General features: G+C 46.0%; 1 protein-coding gene across 5 annotated transcripts in view; it reads left to right on the top strand.

Moving 5' to 3' along the window:
* Nucleotides 1-15310, top strand: part of PDE5A (phosphodiesterase 5A) — a 274469-nt gene that overhangs the window by 96832 nt on the left and 162327 nt on the right. The gene's annotated exons all lie outside the window — the stretch shown is intronic.

Genomic DNA, 15310 nt, shown 5'->3' with positions numbered 1-15310 from the left:
GATTTTATTACAGATTTACCCATGTGCAACAAGTTCAATACCATCTGGGTGGTAGTTGACCGGTTCACCAAGATGGCACACTTCATTCCTCTCACCGGTCTTCCGTCAGCTTCCAAGTTGGCTTAAGTATTCATACAAGAGATCTTCCGACTCCACGGTCTTCCTGAAGAAATTATCTCAGATCGAGGAGTTCAATTCACAGCCAAATTCTGGCGAAGTTTATGTCAAGTCCTCCAAGTCAAGCTAAAGTTTTCCACGGCTTACCATCCTCAGACCAATGGTCAAACCGAGAGGGTGAATCAGGACTTGGAGGCCTTCCTCCGCATCTATGTGTCCTCCTCTCAAGATGACTGGGTTCAATTACTTCCCTGGGCCGAGTTCTGTCATAACAACCAGTATCATTCTTCATCTGCTTCAACACCATTCTTCACTAACTTTGGATTCCACCATAAAGTCCCTGAGTTCCAACCGCTTCCAGCAACTTCTGTTCCCGCAGTGGATATCACCTTGCATCAGTTTGCCAATATCTGGAAGAGCGTACGATCAGCTCTGCTCAAGGCATCGTTCAGGTACAAGAAGTTTGCGGATAAGAAGCGTCGAGCAGTTCCTGCTCTCAAGGTGGGTGATCGGGTATGGTTATCCACGAAGAATTTGAGGTTAAGAGTTCCCAGTATGAAGTTTGCACCTCGCTATATCGGTCCTTTCAAGATTGAACAAGTCATCAATCCTGTTGCTTACAGACTCCAGTTGCCTCCCTTCTTAAAAATACCCAGGACATTCCATGTTTCCCTGTTGAAACCGCTGATCTTGAATCGGTTTCATTCCTCACTTCCTCCAACTCCGAAAGTCCAAACTCAACGAGGCGTTGAGTATGAAGTGGCCAAGATCCTGGACTCACGTCACCGTTACGGTCAACTACAATATCTTATTGACTGGAGGGGTTATGGTCCTGAGGAACGTTCATGGACCAATGCTTCTGATGTCCATGCTCCTGCCTTGGTCCGGAGATTCCATTCCAAGTTTCCTCAAAAGCCAAAGAAGTGTCCTGGGGCCACTCCTAAAGGGGGGGGTGCTGTCACGATCCGGGTGTCTGGACGCCATTTCTTGCCCATCGGATGCCTCCTGGGGCTGGCTCGGCGCTCCAGGACCGGATCCCATCTGTTGTCCTGATGTGTACATTCCTGTATCCTCTCCTGTCACTCTGGGACGCTGTCGCAGTAAACGCCATATTGCACCTGGCATGGCGTCTCCCGCGGCCTCCGTCGCCGTCCCTGAACTTCTGCATGCAGAGTGTCTGAGTGGCGATTGCGTCGGCCGCGGCCTCCGCTGTGTCCGCGTGGTTGGATGTGCATCTGTCAGCCTGGCGCCTCCTGTCTCCGGTGGCCGGCGCCGCCATTGCTGTTTTCATTGCCACATGGATTGCAGGCCAGGCTTCCCTCCGGGTGTCTGCATGGGCGCAGCCATCTTGGATTCTGTCGGCTGATCATTTCCACCAGTCTGTTCTCAGTGTTGATGGTCTGCGTGGTTGCCTGGCCAGTCCCTTCCTTGCTGCAGGTGTGGATGCACTGTGCCTGAGCGGGGAGGGCGTCGGTGCTTTGGTTGTCAAACCTAGTTCCTGTTTGTCTCTCTCCTGTGATTGTCTTCCAGGTTCCAGCTCCTGTCTCAAGACTTCCACCATAGAGACCCGCACCAGCATTCCACCTGCGGTGTAGCCTGACTCTCCAATCCATTGTGGATTCATCTGTTTCCAGCTACAACATTACCTGCTTCCAGCTCAGCTTCCAGCAGAGTACAGCTTCCCTTAAAGGGCCGGTGTCCTTTCTACACTTTACCACTCTCCACCGGTATTATTATTTCTCCGCTCTCAAGTTCTACATTTCAGTTCATATTTCATCGCTCCCAAGTTCATTTATTATTTAACTGGTTCCAGCCAGTATCCACTCCGTGCTAACAACAGTCTGGTTCCAGCCAGTATCCACAGCAGCTGTTTTATCTTCAGCAACCCAGCTTTTCCTGGAACACCAGCTGGCACAATCCTGGGTTATCTCCATTGCTACAGTCGGGCCTGGTAAGGACTTTCCATCTAGAAGATCATAAGAACTATCTCACACTACCAGTGCCCTGTGGCTCCTGCCATCCTGTAGTACCCAGGAACTGTATTTATTCTTTGCTGACTTTTACGTTTTCTTTTACTGCTGCTGTGTTGCGGAGTTGTCATAATAAACATCATTGACTTTTATCCAAGTTGTCGTGGTCACGCCTTCGGGCAGTTATTATTCATGTTACTTACATGTCCAGGGGTCTGATACAACCTCCCAGGTTCCGGTACATCTCAGCCCCTACAACTGAGGCTGCCTCCCGTCAGCTCAGGCCCTCAGTTGTGACACACGGGAACATAGAAAAAAAAAGGTTGGCACTTTGTGACTCTCAGCATGGGAGGTGGGAGCCTTCATCACTAGGTTGGTATGGAAGGGGAGACAATTAGCTACCGGAGGGTACCAACCCCAAGTTTCTGTGACCCCCACAAGGCTCATGGCAAGCGTCGGAACCTATGGTGGGTCTGAATTAACGGTCCAATTATAGTCTATGGGAAAATGGGTCCACTTTGCGTACTGATATCTCTGGTTCTGGGTATCCCAGAGACTCAGGACTGGTACCATACAAAAGAGGAGACTCTTGGCTTTCTGGGCAGACCAACCACTAGTTTATGTGACACTGGAAAAGGAAACGGGAAGCAACCGTGTTTCGGGTCCCCTCCAGTTGTCCGCCTAGCTTGCACAGGATACAGGGTTTCTGGCTAGATAGGAAATACTGTACAGAAAAGCTAAGCATGGTAATTTGACATCCAGGAACATAGGGAGGAGTTTTTATCTCACTCCATTATACTTAGAAAAATTACACTTGCCACTGTACGTTACAAGCTGTTTGTGCTATTTAGTACACTAGTAGAACATACTGTACAGAGATACTAAGGACAGTGATTTGGCATCCACGAACTTAGGGAGGAGCTTTTATCTCTCTCCATTGTAATCTTTCTAAGTATAATGGAGAGAGATAAAAGCTCCTCCCTAAATTCCTGGGTGCCAAATAACCGTCTTTAGTATCTCTGTATAGTATTTTCAATTAGGGTACTAATTAGCACGGACAGCTTGTAAAGTACAGCGACAAGTTTAATCTTTCTATGTAAAATGGAGAGAGATAAAAGCTCCTCTGGAAGTTCCCAGATGCCAAATCACCATTCTTAGTATCTCTGTACAGTATGTTCTACTAGTATACTAATTAGCACGAACAGCTTTTAACTGGATGCCAAATCACCATACTTCGTATCTCTGTACAGTATGTTCTATTAGGGTACTAATTAGCACGAACAGCTTGTAACGTACAGCGGCAAGTTTAATCTTTCTATGTATAATGGAGAGAGACAAAAGCTCCTCAGTAAGTTCCTGGATGCAAAATCACTGTGCTTAGTATCTCTGTACAGTATGTTCTATTAGGGTACCAATTAGCTGTTTGTGCTAATTAGTACCCTAATAGAAAATACTATGCAGAGATACTAAGGATGGTGATTTGGCAACCAGGAACTTAGGGAGGAGCTTTTATCTCTCTATATTATACATAGTAAGATTAAAATTGCCACTGTACGTTACAAGCTGTTTGTGCTAATTAGTACCCTAATAGAAAATACTATGCAAAGATACTAAGGATGGTGATTTGGCAACCAGGAACTTAGGGAGGAGCTTTTATCTCTCTATATTATACATAGAAAGATTAAAATTGCCACTGTACGTTACAAGCTGTTCGTGCTAATTAGTACACTAGTAGAACATACTGTACAGAGATACTAAGTACAGTGATTTGGCATCCACGAACTTAGGGAGGAGCTTTAATCTCTCCATTGTAATCTATCTAAGTATAATGGAGAGAGATAAAAGCTCCTCCCTAAATTCCTGGATGCCAAATTACTGTCCTTAGTATCTCTGTACTCTATGTTCTACTAGTGTACTAATTAGCTGTTTGTGCTAATTAGTACCCTAATAGAAAATACTATGCAAAGATACTAAGGATGGTGATTTGGCAACCAGGAACTTAGGGAGGAGCTTTTATCTCTCTATATTATACATAGAAAGATTAAAATTGCCACTGTACGTTACAAGCTGTTCGTGCTAATTAGTACACTAGTAGAACATACTGTACAGAGATACTAAGTACAGTGATTTGGCATCCACAAACTTAGGGAGGAGCTTTAATCTCTCCATTGTAACCAAGATAAAAGCTCCTCCCTAAATTCCTGGATGCCAAATTACTGTCCTTAGTATCTCTGTACTCTATGTTCTACTAGTGAGTCCGGTGTACCGTAATGTGCAGACCTAGCTTATCCCTATCGCCCCAGTGTATTTTAGCTAGGGGATTGTGACGCTCCTTCAGCATTGCCCCATAGCCTGTAAAATCTGGACTGTTACTTGCTCCGTAGCCTAGGGCCTCTGTGGGGCATGGAGTCATAGGTGGTAGCCATTTCTATTGAGTCTGCCCAGCTACAGAATTGTATGTGTACTGTACGGTGCATAGAACCTTAACAGTAGAACCGCTCATGCAGATTTGCCCTGGTTTATGTGAATAAAAAAAATAATAAAGTGTCTGGAAAAAACTAACATGCATTTGTACTTTAGGAATCGAACTCAGGACTCTGAGTATAGGAAGCGGAACACTTCACCACTTCGCCACAGACAGATGAATAAATCCATTGGTTTTGATTATGCTGTAATGACTACAGGATTAGGACGCTAACATACTGTACAAAATTCCTAATCTCAAGAGGCAATAGTGAACTTCTAACACGTCCATTTGCGACAGTGTACACTACTGGTTTTCTGTTGTTTTGTCTGCGGGACTTGGACGCTCACATATTCATAAAGTACTGTAGATGGATCATATACTGTATGCTGTACTATCTGTGTCTGTATCGTATATACTGTATTAAATAATGCAGCGTAATGAGTATTTACTGTATGCAGCGTAATGAGACGCCTTAGTAAAGTAGTCCTTATTATATATTTCAGTATTGTATTTTACGGGAGACCACATGCATGCTCAGTGGTGATTGTAAAAAGCGACATCTGGTGGATGATCGCAGGTATTACACGTAAAGGTAACGCCAAACGCTCTGTCTGCCTCCGTGCGATTAGGTACGCCTCTCTGTGACTAGGCGCGCCTCCCTACGCTGCGTATGCTCGATCGGGACAAACGCCTCAGCCAGTCAAGATAAAGGTGGCTACATCTGTATATAGTAAACCATCTCCTCTGTATTTTCTAAAATGCAGATTCTGGAATTCACGTAGTGAATTTACAATCTATCATATCAATACTATTGATAATAATTTTAATACATCCACAAAACTAACCCAAAAGCAGGGGAATATAATAGTACAGGTTGAGTATCCCATATCCAAATATTCCGAAATACGGAATATTCCGAAATACGGACTTTTTTTGAGTGAGAGTGAGATAGTGAAACCTTTGTTTTCTGAAGGCTCAATGTACACAAACTTTGTTTAATACACAAAGTTATTAAAAATATTGTATTAAATGACCTTCAGGCTGTGTGTATAAGGTGTATATGAAACATAAATTAATTGTGTGAATGTACACACACTTTGTTTAATGCACAAAGTTATAAAAAATATTGGCTAAAATGACCTTCAGGCTGTGTGTATAAGGTGTATATGTGACAAATGCATTCTGTGCTTAGATTTAGGTCCCATTGCCATGATATCTCATTATGGTATGCAATTATTCCAAAATACGGAAAAATCCGATATCCAAAATACCTCCGGTCCCAAGCATTTTGGATAAGGGATACTCAACCTGTAATAGTAAACATTAAAGTTACCTGGGTTAACTTTGCTAAGAGGTGCTCTGTGCATGGCTGGAACCTCTGGGAAGCGCAGTGCTTGGCTGGAACCTCTGGGAAGCGCAGTGCATGGCTGGAACCTCTGGGAAGTGCAGCGCATGGCTGGAACCTCTGGGAAGCGCAGTGCATGGCTGGAACCTCTGGGAAGTGCAGCGCATGGCTGGAACCTCTGGGAAGCGCAGCGCATGGCTGGAACCTCTGGGATGCGCAGCGCATGGCTGGAACCTCTGGGAAGAACTGAAGACAGGACTCTGGAATTTTGTAAGCAAATCACATTTTTCCGGGATGAATTGTGCTATAGCAGAGTCAAGTCTCCCTGCAAAGGAAGGATTTAAGACTCTATTGAGAAAAATGTTGCATATATTAGACTAATCAAATCTGAGAATATAATGGGAAATGTGCAGCATCATTACAGTTACTGTAGAAAATAACATCCATACAATTCCAGCTTAATGAGAGAATAGGTTCAGGATAAATAAGTGCTTATTACAGTATCTCCAGTTCTCTTGCAGAGCAACACACCTTATGTGACTGCTCTAATTCACCCCCATGGGCATAGAGGATTGATTTAAAGGACTCCCGTTGCCTTCCAATAACAGAAAAACAAACTGTCCATGTTATCTCTGCCAGGCTTTTTTATGCATTAATAGGCATGTTAGAGAATAGAGTCAAGAAACAGGATCACCCACGGGTGTTTTAATACAGGGAGTGGTACATAAACAAAATTTATTGGGCCCCCGTACTTCCAAATAAATCACTGGATAATGGCAGGGTCACCACCGGGAGGTAAATGCAGTTGGGGCAAGATGTGCAGTGAGGGCCTGTGTGGCATTCGCACTGTGCACCCATTATAGATACTGTACATCCTGGAATTACTGTAGACAAACAGCAGTTGCTGCAGGAAGGAGGCTGGCCAAAGAGGGTAGAAAGAGGAAACTGCAGTAGCGCATTACTCCTGATACAGACTGAATCAGTAAATAATATAGATGCTCTGCGCTGCCTGTAGCTCTGGAGATTGTGGTGACGATGGCTTAGGTCATTAGGTCGACAAGACTTAGGTCGACAGTCATTAGGTCGACCACTATTGGTCAACATGCATTAGGTCAACATGGGCATTAGGTTGACATGGTCAGTAGGCAGGGCCGGTGCAAGGTTTCTCAGCACCCTAGGCAAATCATCAGTGCACTCCCCCTGCCCCCCACCCTCATCGTGGCTACATCTCGGTGAAGTCATGCCCCGCGTGCACGTCTAGGTGCGCGTGCACCTTAGATGTGCACGCGTCCCATTTGCAGTGAATGGGGTGGCTAATTACGCAGCTAGGCACAGGCGTGCCTAGCCGAACTGAGAGTGCCTGTCCGCATCAGATGTAGTCACGATGAGCGTGGTTACATCTGTAAACATATATACATATACTGTATATATTATATACATAAAATAAGATTTTAAACCTACCGGTAAATCTTTTCTCCTAGTCCGTAGAGGATGCTGGGGACTCCGTAAGGACCATGGGGTATAGACGGGCTCCGCAGGAGACATGGGCACTACAAAGAACTTTTAGTATGGGTGTACACTGGCTCCTCCCTCTATGCCCCTCCTCCAGACCTCAGTTAGAGAACTGTGCCCAGAGGAGATGGACAATATGAGGAAAGGATTTTGTTAATCTAAGGGCAAGAATCATACCAGCCCACACCAATCATACCATATAACCTGGAAAACACACAACCAGTTAACAGTATGAACAAAAAACAGTATCAGTCAAAGACCGATTCCAACCGTAACATAACCCTTATGTAAGCAACAACTATATACAAGCCTTGCAGATTTAGTCCGCACTGGGACGGGCGCCCAGTATCCTCTACGGACTAGGAGAAAAAGATTTACCGGTAGGCTTAAAATCTTATTTTCTCTTACGTCCTAGAGGATGCTGGGGACTCCGTATGGACCATGGGGTTTATACCAAAGCTCCCAATCGGGCGGGAGAGTGCGGATGACTCTGCAGCACCGACTGAGCAAACGCAAGGTCCTCATCAGCCAGGGTATCAAACTTGTAGAATTTAGCAAAAGTGTTTGAACCCGACCAAGTAGCTGCTCGGCAAAGCTGTAATGCCGAGACGCCTCGGGCAGCCGCCCAAGAAGAGCCCACCTTCCTAGTGGAATGGGCCTTTACTGAATTTGGTAACGCCAATCCAGCCGTAGAATGAGCCTGCTGAATCGTGTTACAGATCCAGCGAGCAATAGTCTGCTTAGAAGCAGGAGCTCCAACCTTGTTGGCTGCATACAGGACAAACAGAGCTTCTGTTTTCCTAACCCTAGCCGTCCTGGCTACATAAATCTTTAAGGCCCTGACTACATCAAGGGACTTGGAATCCTCCAAGTCTCCCGTTGCCACAGGCACCACAATAGGTTGGTTCATATGAAACCAACTTAGGCAAAAATTGAGGACGAGTCCTCAACTCTGCTCTATCCACATGGAAAATCAAATAGGGGCTCTTGTGCGACAAAGCCGCCAATTCGGACACCCGCCTTGCAGATGCCAAGGCCAATAACATGACCACCTTCCACTTGAGAAATTTTAATTCAACCGTTTGAAGAGGCTCAAACCAGTGAGATTTCAGGAAACTTAACACCACGTTAAGGTCCCACGGTGCCACTGGGGGCACAAAGGAGGGCTGGACGTGCAGCACTCCCTTCACAAAAGTCTGGACTTCTGGGAGAGAAGCCAATTCCTTCTGAAAGAATATAGATAGGGACGAAATCTGTACCTTAATGGAGCCTAATCTTCAGGCCCATATCCACTCCTGTCTGTAGAAAGTGTAGAAACCGGCCCAGATGGAATTCTTCCATAGGAGCCTTCTTGGCTTCACACCAAGATACATACTTCCTCCAGATACGGTGATAATGCTTTGTCGTCACCTCCTTCCTAGCCTTTATCGGAGTAGGGATGACTTCCTCCGGAATACCCTTCCCAGCTAGGATTCGGTGTTCAACAGCCATGCCGTCAAACGTAACCACGGTAAGTCTTGGAACATGCAGGGCCCCTGCTGTAACAGGTCCTCCCTGATAGGAAGAGGCCACGGATCTTCTGTGAGCATTTCCTGAACATCTGAGTACCAGGCCCTTCGAGGCCAATCTGGAACAATGAGTATTGTCTGCACTCTTTTTTGTCTTATGTCTCTCAATATTTTTGAGATGAGAGGAAGAGGAGGAAACACATAGACCGACTGAAACACCCATGGTGTCACCAGGGCGTCTACTGCTACTGCCTGAGGGTCCCGTGACCTGGCACAATACCTCCGAAGCTTCTTGTTGAGGCGTGACGCCATCATGTATATTTGGGGAATTCCCCAAAGACTTGTTATCTCTGCAAAAACTTCTTGATGAAGTCCCCACTCTCCTGGATGGAGATCGTGTCTGCTGAGGAAGTCTGCTTCCCAGTTGTCCACTCCCGGAATGAAGACAGCTGACAGAGCGCTTACGTGATTTTCCGCCCAGCGAAGAATCCTGGTGGCTTCCGCCATCGCCACTCTGCTCCTTGTCCCGCCTTGGCGGTTTACATGAGCCACGGCTGTGACGTTGTCTGATTGAATCAGAACCAGTAGGTCGCGAAGAAGATTCTCCGCTTGTCGTAGGCCGTTGTATATGGCCCTCAATTCCAGTATGTTGATGTGTAAACAAGCCTCCTGGCTTGACCATAGTCCCTGAAAATTTCTTCCTTGTGTGACTGCTCCCCATCCTCGAAGGCTCGCGTCCGTGGTCACCAGAACCCAGTCTTGAATGCCGAACCTGCGACCCTCTAGAAGGTGAGCACTCTGCAGCCACCACAGGAGAGACACCCTGGCCCTGGGGGACAGGGTTATTTTCTGATGTATTTGTAGATGGGACCCGGACCACTTGTCCAGAAGGTCCCACTGAAAAGTCCTTGCATGAAACCTGCCGAAGGGGATGGCCTCGTAGGCTGCCACCATTTTTCCCAGAACTCGAGTGCATTGATGAACAGACACTCTTTTTGGTTTTAGCAGGTCTCTGACCATGTTCTGGAGATCCTGGGCTTTTTCCAATGGGAGAAAAACCCTCTTTTGTTCCATGTCCAGAATCATGCCTAGGAATGATAGCCGAGTCGTTGGAACCAATTGTGACTTTGGCAGATTGAGAATCCAACCGTGCTGTTGGAGCATTCTCAAGGAGAGTGACACGCTCTCCAGCAGTTTGTCTCTCGATCTCGCCTTTATCAGGAGATCGTCCAAGTATGGGATAATTGTGACTCCCTGCCTGCGCAAGAGCACCATCATCTCTGCCATTAACTTGGTGAAAATCCTCGGGGCCGTGGAAAGCCCAAACGGCAACGTCTGAAACTGGTAATGACAGTCCTGTACAGCGAATCTCAGGTATTCCTGATGAGGAGGGTATATGGGGACATGAAGGTATGCGTCCTTTATGTCTAATGACACAATAAAATCCCCCCATTCCTGGCTGGATATGACTGCTCGGAGTGATTCCATCTTGAATTTGAACTTTTTTAAGTACAGGTTTAGGGATTTTAGATTTAAAATGGGTCTGACCGAACCATCCGGTTTCGGGACCACAAACAGGGTTGAATAATACCATTTTCCCTGTTGAACCAGGGGAACCGTGACCACCACTTGCTGTTGACACAGCTTCTGAATTGCAGCTAACACTACTTCCCTTTCCGGTGGCGAAGCTGGCAGGGCCGACTTGAAAAATCGGCGGGGGGGGGGGCACCTCTTCGAATTCCAGCTTGTAGCCATGGGAAACAGTTTCGATTGCCCAAGGATCCACTTCTGAAAGAGCCCAGATTCGGCTGAAAAGTTGAAGACGTGCCCCCACCGGTGCGGACTCCCACAGGGGAGCCCCAGCGTCATGCGGTGGATTTTGTACAAGCCGGGGAGGACTTTTGCTCCTGGGAGCTAGCCAACGCAAGTGTTCTTTTCCCTTTACCTTTACCTCTGGCAAGGAAAGAGGAGCCCCGACCTCTTCTGGCCTTATGTGACCGAAAGGAATGCATCTGATACTGTGGAGTTTTCTTTTGCTGTTGGGGAACAGAAGGTAAAAAGGTAGATTTACCCACGGTAGCTGTGGCAACCAGGTCCGCGAGCCCCTCCTCAAACAACACTTCACCCTTGTAAGGTAAAACCTCCATATGTTGCTTGGAGTCTGCGTTACCAGTCCATTGGCGGGTCCATATAGCTCATCTCGCAGAAATAGCCATGGCATTGGCTCTGGAACCCAGCAGCCCAACGTCTCTTTGAGCGTCCCTCATATATAAGACTGCGTCTTTAATGTGAGCTAATGTTAATAAAATGGAATCTCTGTCTAGGGTATCAAGGCCATCTGACAAGGTATCCGTCCATGCTGCAACTGCGCTACATACCCATGCCGATGCTATTGCCGGTCTGAGCAAAACACCTGTATGTGCATAAATAGACTTTAAAGTAGTCTCCTGTCTGCGATCAGCAGGATCCTTGAGGGCTGCCGTGTCCGGAGACGGTAGCGCCACCTTCTTGGACAGGCGCGTCAAAGCCTTGTCCACCCTGGGAGAGGATTCCCAACGCACCCTATCTTGAGCCGGGAAAGGATGCGCCATAAGAATCCTTTTGGGAATCTGCAGTTTTTTATCTGGAGTTTCCCAAGCTTTTTCAAACAACTCGTTCAGCTCATGAGAAGGGGGAAAGGTGACCTCAGGTTTCTTCTCCTTATACATGCGCACCCTCGTGTCCGGGACAGAGGGGTCATCTGTGATATGCAAAACCTCTTTCATTGCAATAATCATACACTGAATACCTTTAGCCACCCTTGGGTGCAATCTTGCCTCATTGTAGTCGAAACTGGAATCAGAATCCGTGTCGGTATCAATGTCAGCTATTTGGGATAGGGTACGTTTTTGAGACCCAGACAGGCCCTGTGACCTAGACCAATCCGTGGATTGACTCCCAGCTTTTTCCCTGGACTCTGCCAGGTCTAGTCTCTTATGTAATGAGGCCACACTAGCATTTAACATATGCCACATGTCCATCCATTCATGAGTCTGCGTTGCCGATGGAGACACACCACTCATTCGCTCCACCTCCTCCTTGGACGAGCCTTCCAACTCAGACATGCCAACGCGCACGTACCGACACCCCCCCCCCCCCCCACACACACACACACACACACAGGGATATATCTATAAGGGGACAATTCCCCAACAAGGCCCTTTGGAGAGACAGAGAGAGAGTATGCCAGCACACACTCAGCGCCTAGTAATTACTGGAAGATCACCCAGATAGCGCTTTTTATTCACAAACAATGTGTAAAACGCTCACTGCGCTTAGAAAATGCCCCCCACCCCTCTTTTTCAGCCCTCTGTCACTGAGTTCAGCAGGGGAGAGTCCGGGGAGCCAGCTTCTCTGCAGCGTTCTGTGGAGAAAATGGCGCTGTTAGTGCTGAGGGATCAAGCTCTGCCCTCTCCAGTGGCGGGCTTCGGTCCCGCTTCAATGTGTAAAAAATGGCGGGGGATCTTTACATTTACTGACTCAGCAGCCTAATGTACCCAGAAAAGCCATACCCGAGGTTTATTGCTGCCCAGGGCGCCCCCCCCCCTGCGCCCTGCACCCATCAGTGCCTGTTCCGTGTGTGTGTCCTGTGTGGGAGCAATGGCGCGCAGCGTTACCGCTGCGCGCTTACCTCAATGAAGATCTGAAGTCTTCTGCCGCCTTGAAGTCTTCTTTTCTTCTTATACTCACCCAGCTTCTATCTTCCGGCTTTGCAAGGAGGACGGCAGCGTGGCTCTGGGACGAACTGCGGGGTGAGACCAGCGTTCCGACTCCCTCTGGAGCTAATGGTGTCCAGTAGCCTAAGAAGCAGAGCCTATCATCTAAGTAGGTGTGTTTCTTTCTCCTCAGTCCCACGATGCAGGGAGCCTGTTGCTCCCTGAAAATAAAAAACTGGGCACAAGATCTAACTGAGGTCTGGAGGAGGGGCATAGAGGGAGGAGCCAGTGCACACCCATACTAAGAGTTCTTTGTAGTGCCCATGTCTCCAGCGGAGCCCATCTATATCCCATGGTCCTTACGGAGTACCCAGCATCCTCTAGGGCGTAAGAGAAAAATATATACAAATATATTTAAATTGAAAAGGTGACTGGCACTCCCTTAAACAATTCCAATAGTATAGAAATAAATAATATATAAAAAAAATAATATACATATATATATATATATATATCAGTAGAAAAGATGAGGCGGCACTCGGAGGCTTTGCAAACAAAACAAACGTGTATTTGTGCAAATCAACGTTCCGGGGTCTCCCTCTTCATCAGGAGCTGGAGACCCCGAAATGTTGATTTGCACGAATACACGTTTGTTTTGTTTACAAGCCTCCGAGTGCCGCCTCATCTTTTCTACTGAGTATCAACAAGGGATGATTCCCCTGGGGAGGGCACCGGAGCGGGACGGTCCCATGCATGGACATTCCTAGTGCCGGAGGATTGGAATATGTATATATATATATATGTGTGTGTGTATGTATGTGTGTGTATATATATATATATAGATAGATAGATAGATAGATAGATAGATAGATAGATAGATATAGATATACACTTATGGCAGACTATACAGCATTTTATATATATATATATATATATATTAAAAATAGAAAGGAATTATTGCGCCACTTGTGTTCACCAACGTTTACAGATCATAGGTGTATGATGTACCATACAAGTAAAATTGACACTCCCTAGAGATTTAAAAAGGCGTCTGCTGACCCCCAAACAGGGATGGCGGTTCCCTGGAGTATAAACTTAAATACACAAGGGGGGTGGGGTTATAGCGACCAATGGTGTCTAAAAGGATAAAAGCTCACACTGTAGGTGGATAAATGAAAATATAAAATACAGTTTATTCACATAAACAATTTAAAACAACAAATCTTTTTTAAAAAATGGGATAAAAAGTATACACATAAAATATAATACCAGTTAAAATATATAGATAAGAAGTAAAATTTCCTTAACTTGGTATGCAGTCACTGCCAGGTTGCTCAACGCGTTTCGTCATTCAGACTTCATCAAGGGGTATTGGCAGAGTGGGACCAGGCTTCTATTTATACCAGTACTGAACTAATAGCAATTATGACATCACTTCCTGTCATTTACACATGGTATTGTATAACAGACTAGAACCTACTAGTTTAAGTTAATTAATATCCTGATGAAGTCTGAATGACGAAATGAATGAAATGAATGAATGATTCTCAGTGGGCGTGATGTAGGGGGAGGTTTTGTGACCGATACATCCCCGTTTCAGTATAGTGCCGGATACACCTAAAACCCCCAGTAGAGTGCTAGATACACATAATGACCCCAGTGTACCCTTGTATTTTGTCACATTAGTGATGCAAACAAAATGCATATTTTCAGAAAAAGTCTATGACGAGATACTTTACATGGCTAACAGTCTCAAAGTCCGCATCTTGTTAAAGAGGGTTATTTGGCTAAAGTGTAAAACACAGCACATTAAAAAGCCCCAACTCGCCGATTCCAATCATTTTTGGGTCGGAACCGCCAAATTGAGGGTTCACAAAGTTGATCCACTGACCATAGAATTGGGATAATGGTGAACTGGCCTAATCCCTGCCTGGTATGTGAGCCCCATAAGGTGTAGAAATATTGTAAACCTGACACAGATATTGATACACAACATAATTGAATCCATGCACAAGTTTTCTGAGATTACGAACAAGCTAATGGTACTACATTCATTGACCAGTCCTTGAACTACAAGTATACACTAGTCACTAAGAGAAGGTAATAGGTATTTTCTGTTTCAAATAAACTTGAAGACCTAAATGTAATAGGATACTTGATGTACAGATGTAGCTCGTAATTGGTCAGGATTTGTATATGTGTGTGTGTTTTTATAGTTATGCAGTGCATGTTAAATACAACCACACATAAGTGAGATAGGCGCTAAACTGTGTTCTATTTACATTATTAACAGACATTGGCCCTCATTCCGAGTTGATCGGTCGCAAGGCGAATTTAGCAGAGTTACACACGCTAAGCCGCCGCCTACTGGGAGTGAATCTTAGCTTCTTAAAATTGCGACCGATGTATTCGCAATATTGCGATTACTAACTACTTAGCAGTTTCAGAGTAGCTCCAGACTTACTCTGCCTGTGCGATCAGTTCAGTGCTTGTCGTTCCTGGTTGACGTCACAAACACACCCAGCGTTCGCCCAGGCACTCCCACCGTTTCTCCGGCCACTCCTGCGTTTTTTCCGGAAACGGTAGCGTTTTCAACCACACGCCCCTGAAACGCCGTGTTTCCGCCCAGTAACACCCATTTCCTGTCAATCACATTACGATCGCCGGAGCGAAGAAAAAGCCGTGAGTAAAAATAC

This window comes from Pseudophryne corroboree, chromosome 1 (genome assembly GCF_028390025.1).
Source record: "Pseudophryne corroboree isolate aPseCor3 chromosome 1, aPseCor3.hap2, whole genome shotgun sequence".
NCBI classification, from domain to species: Eukaryota; Metazoa; Chordata; class Amphibia; order Anura; family Myobatrachidae; genus Pseudophryne; species Pseudophryne corroboree.
Note: the sequence above shows the minus strand (reverse complement) of the source record. Positions and strands in the feature narration are given on the sequence as shown.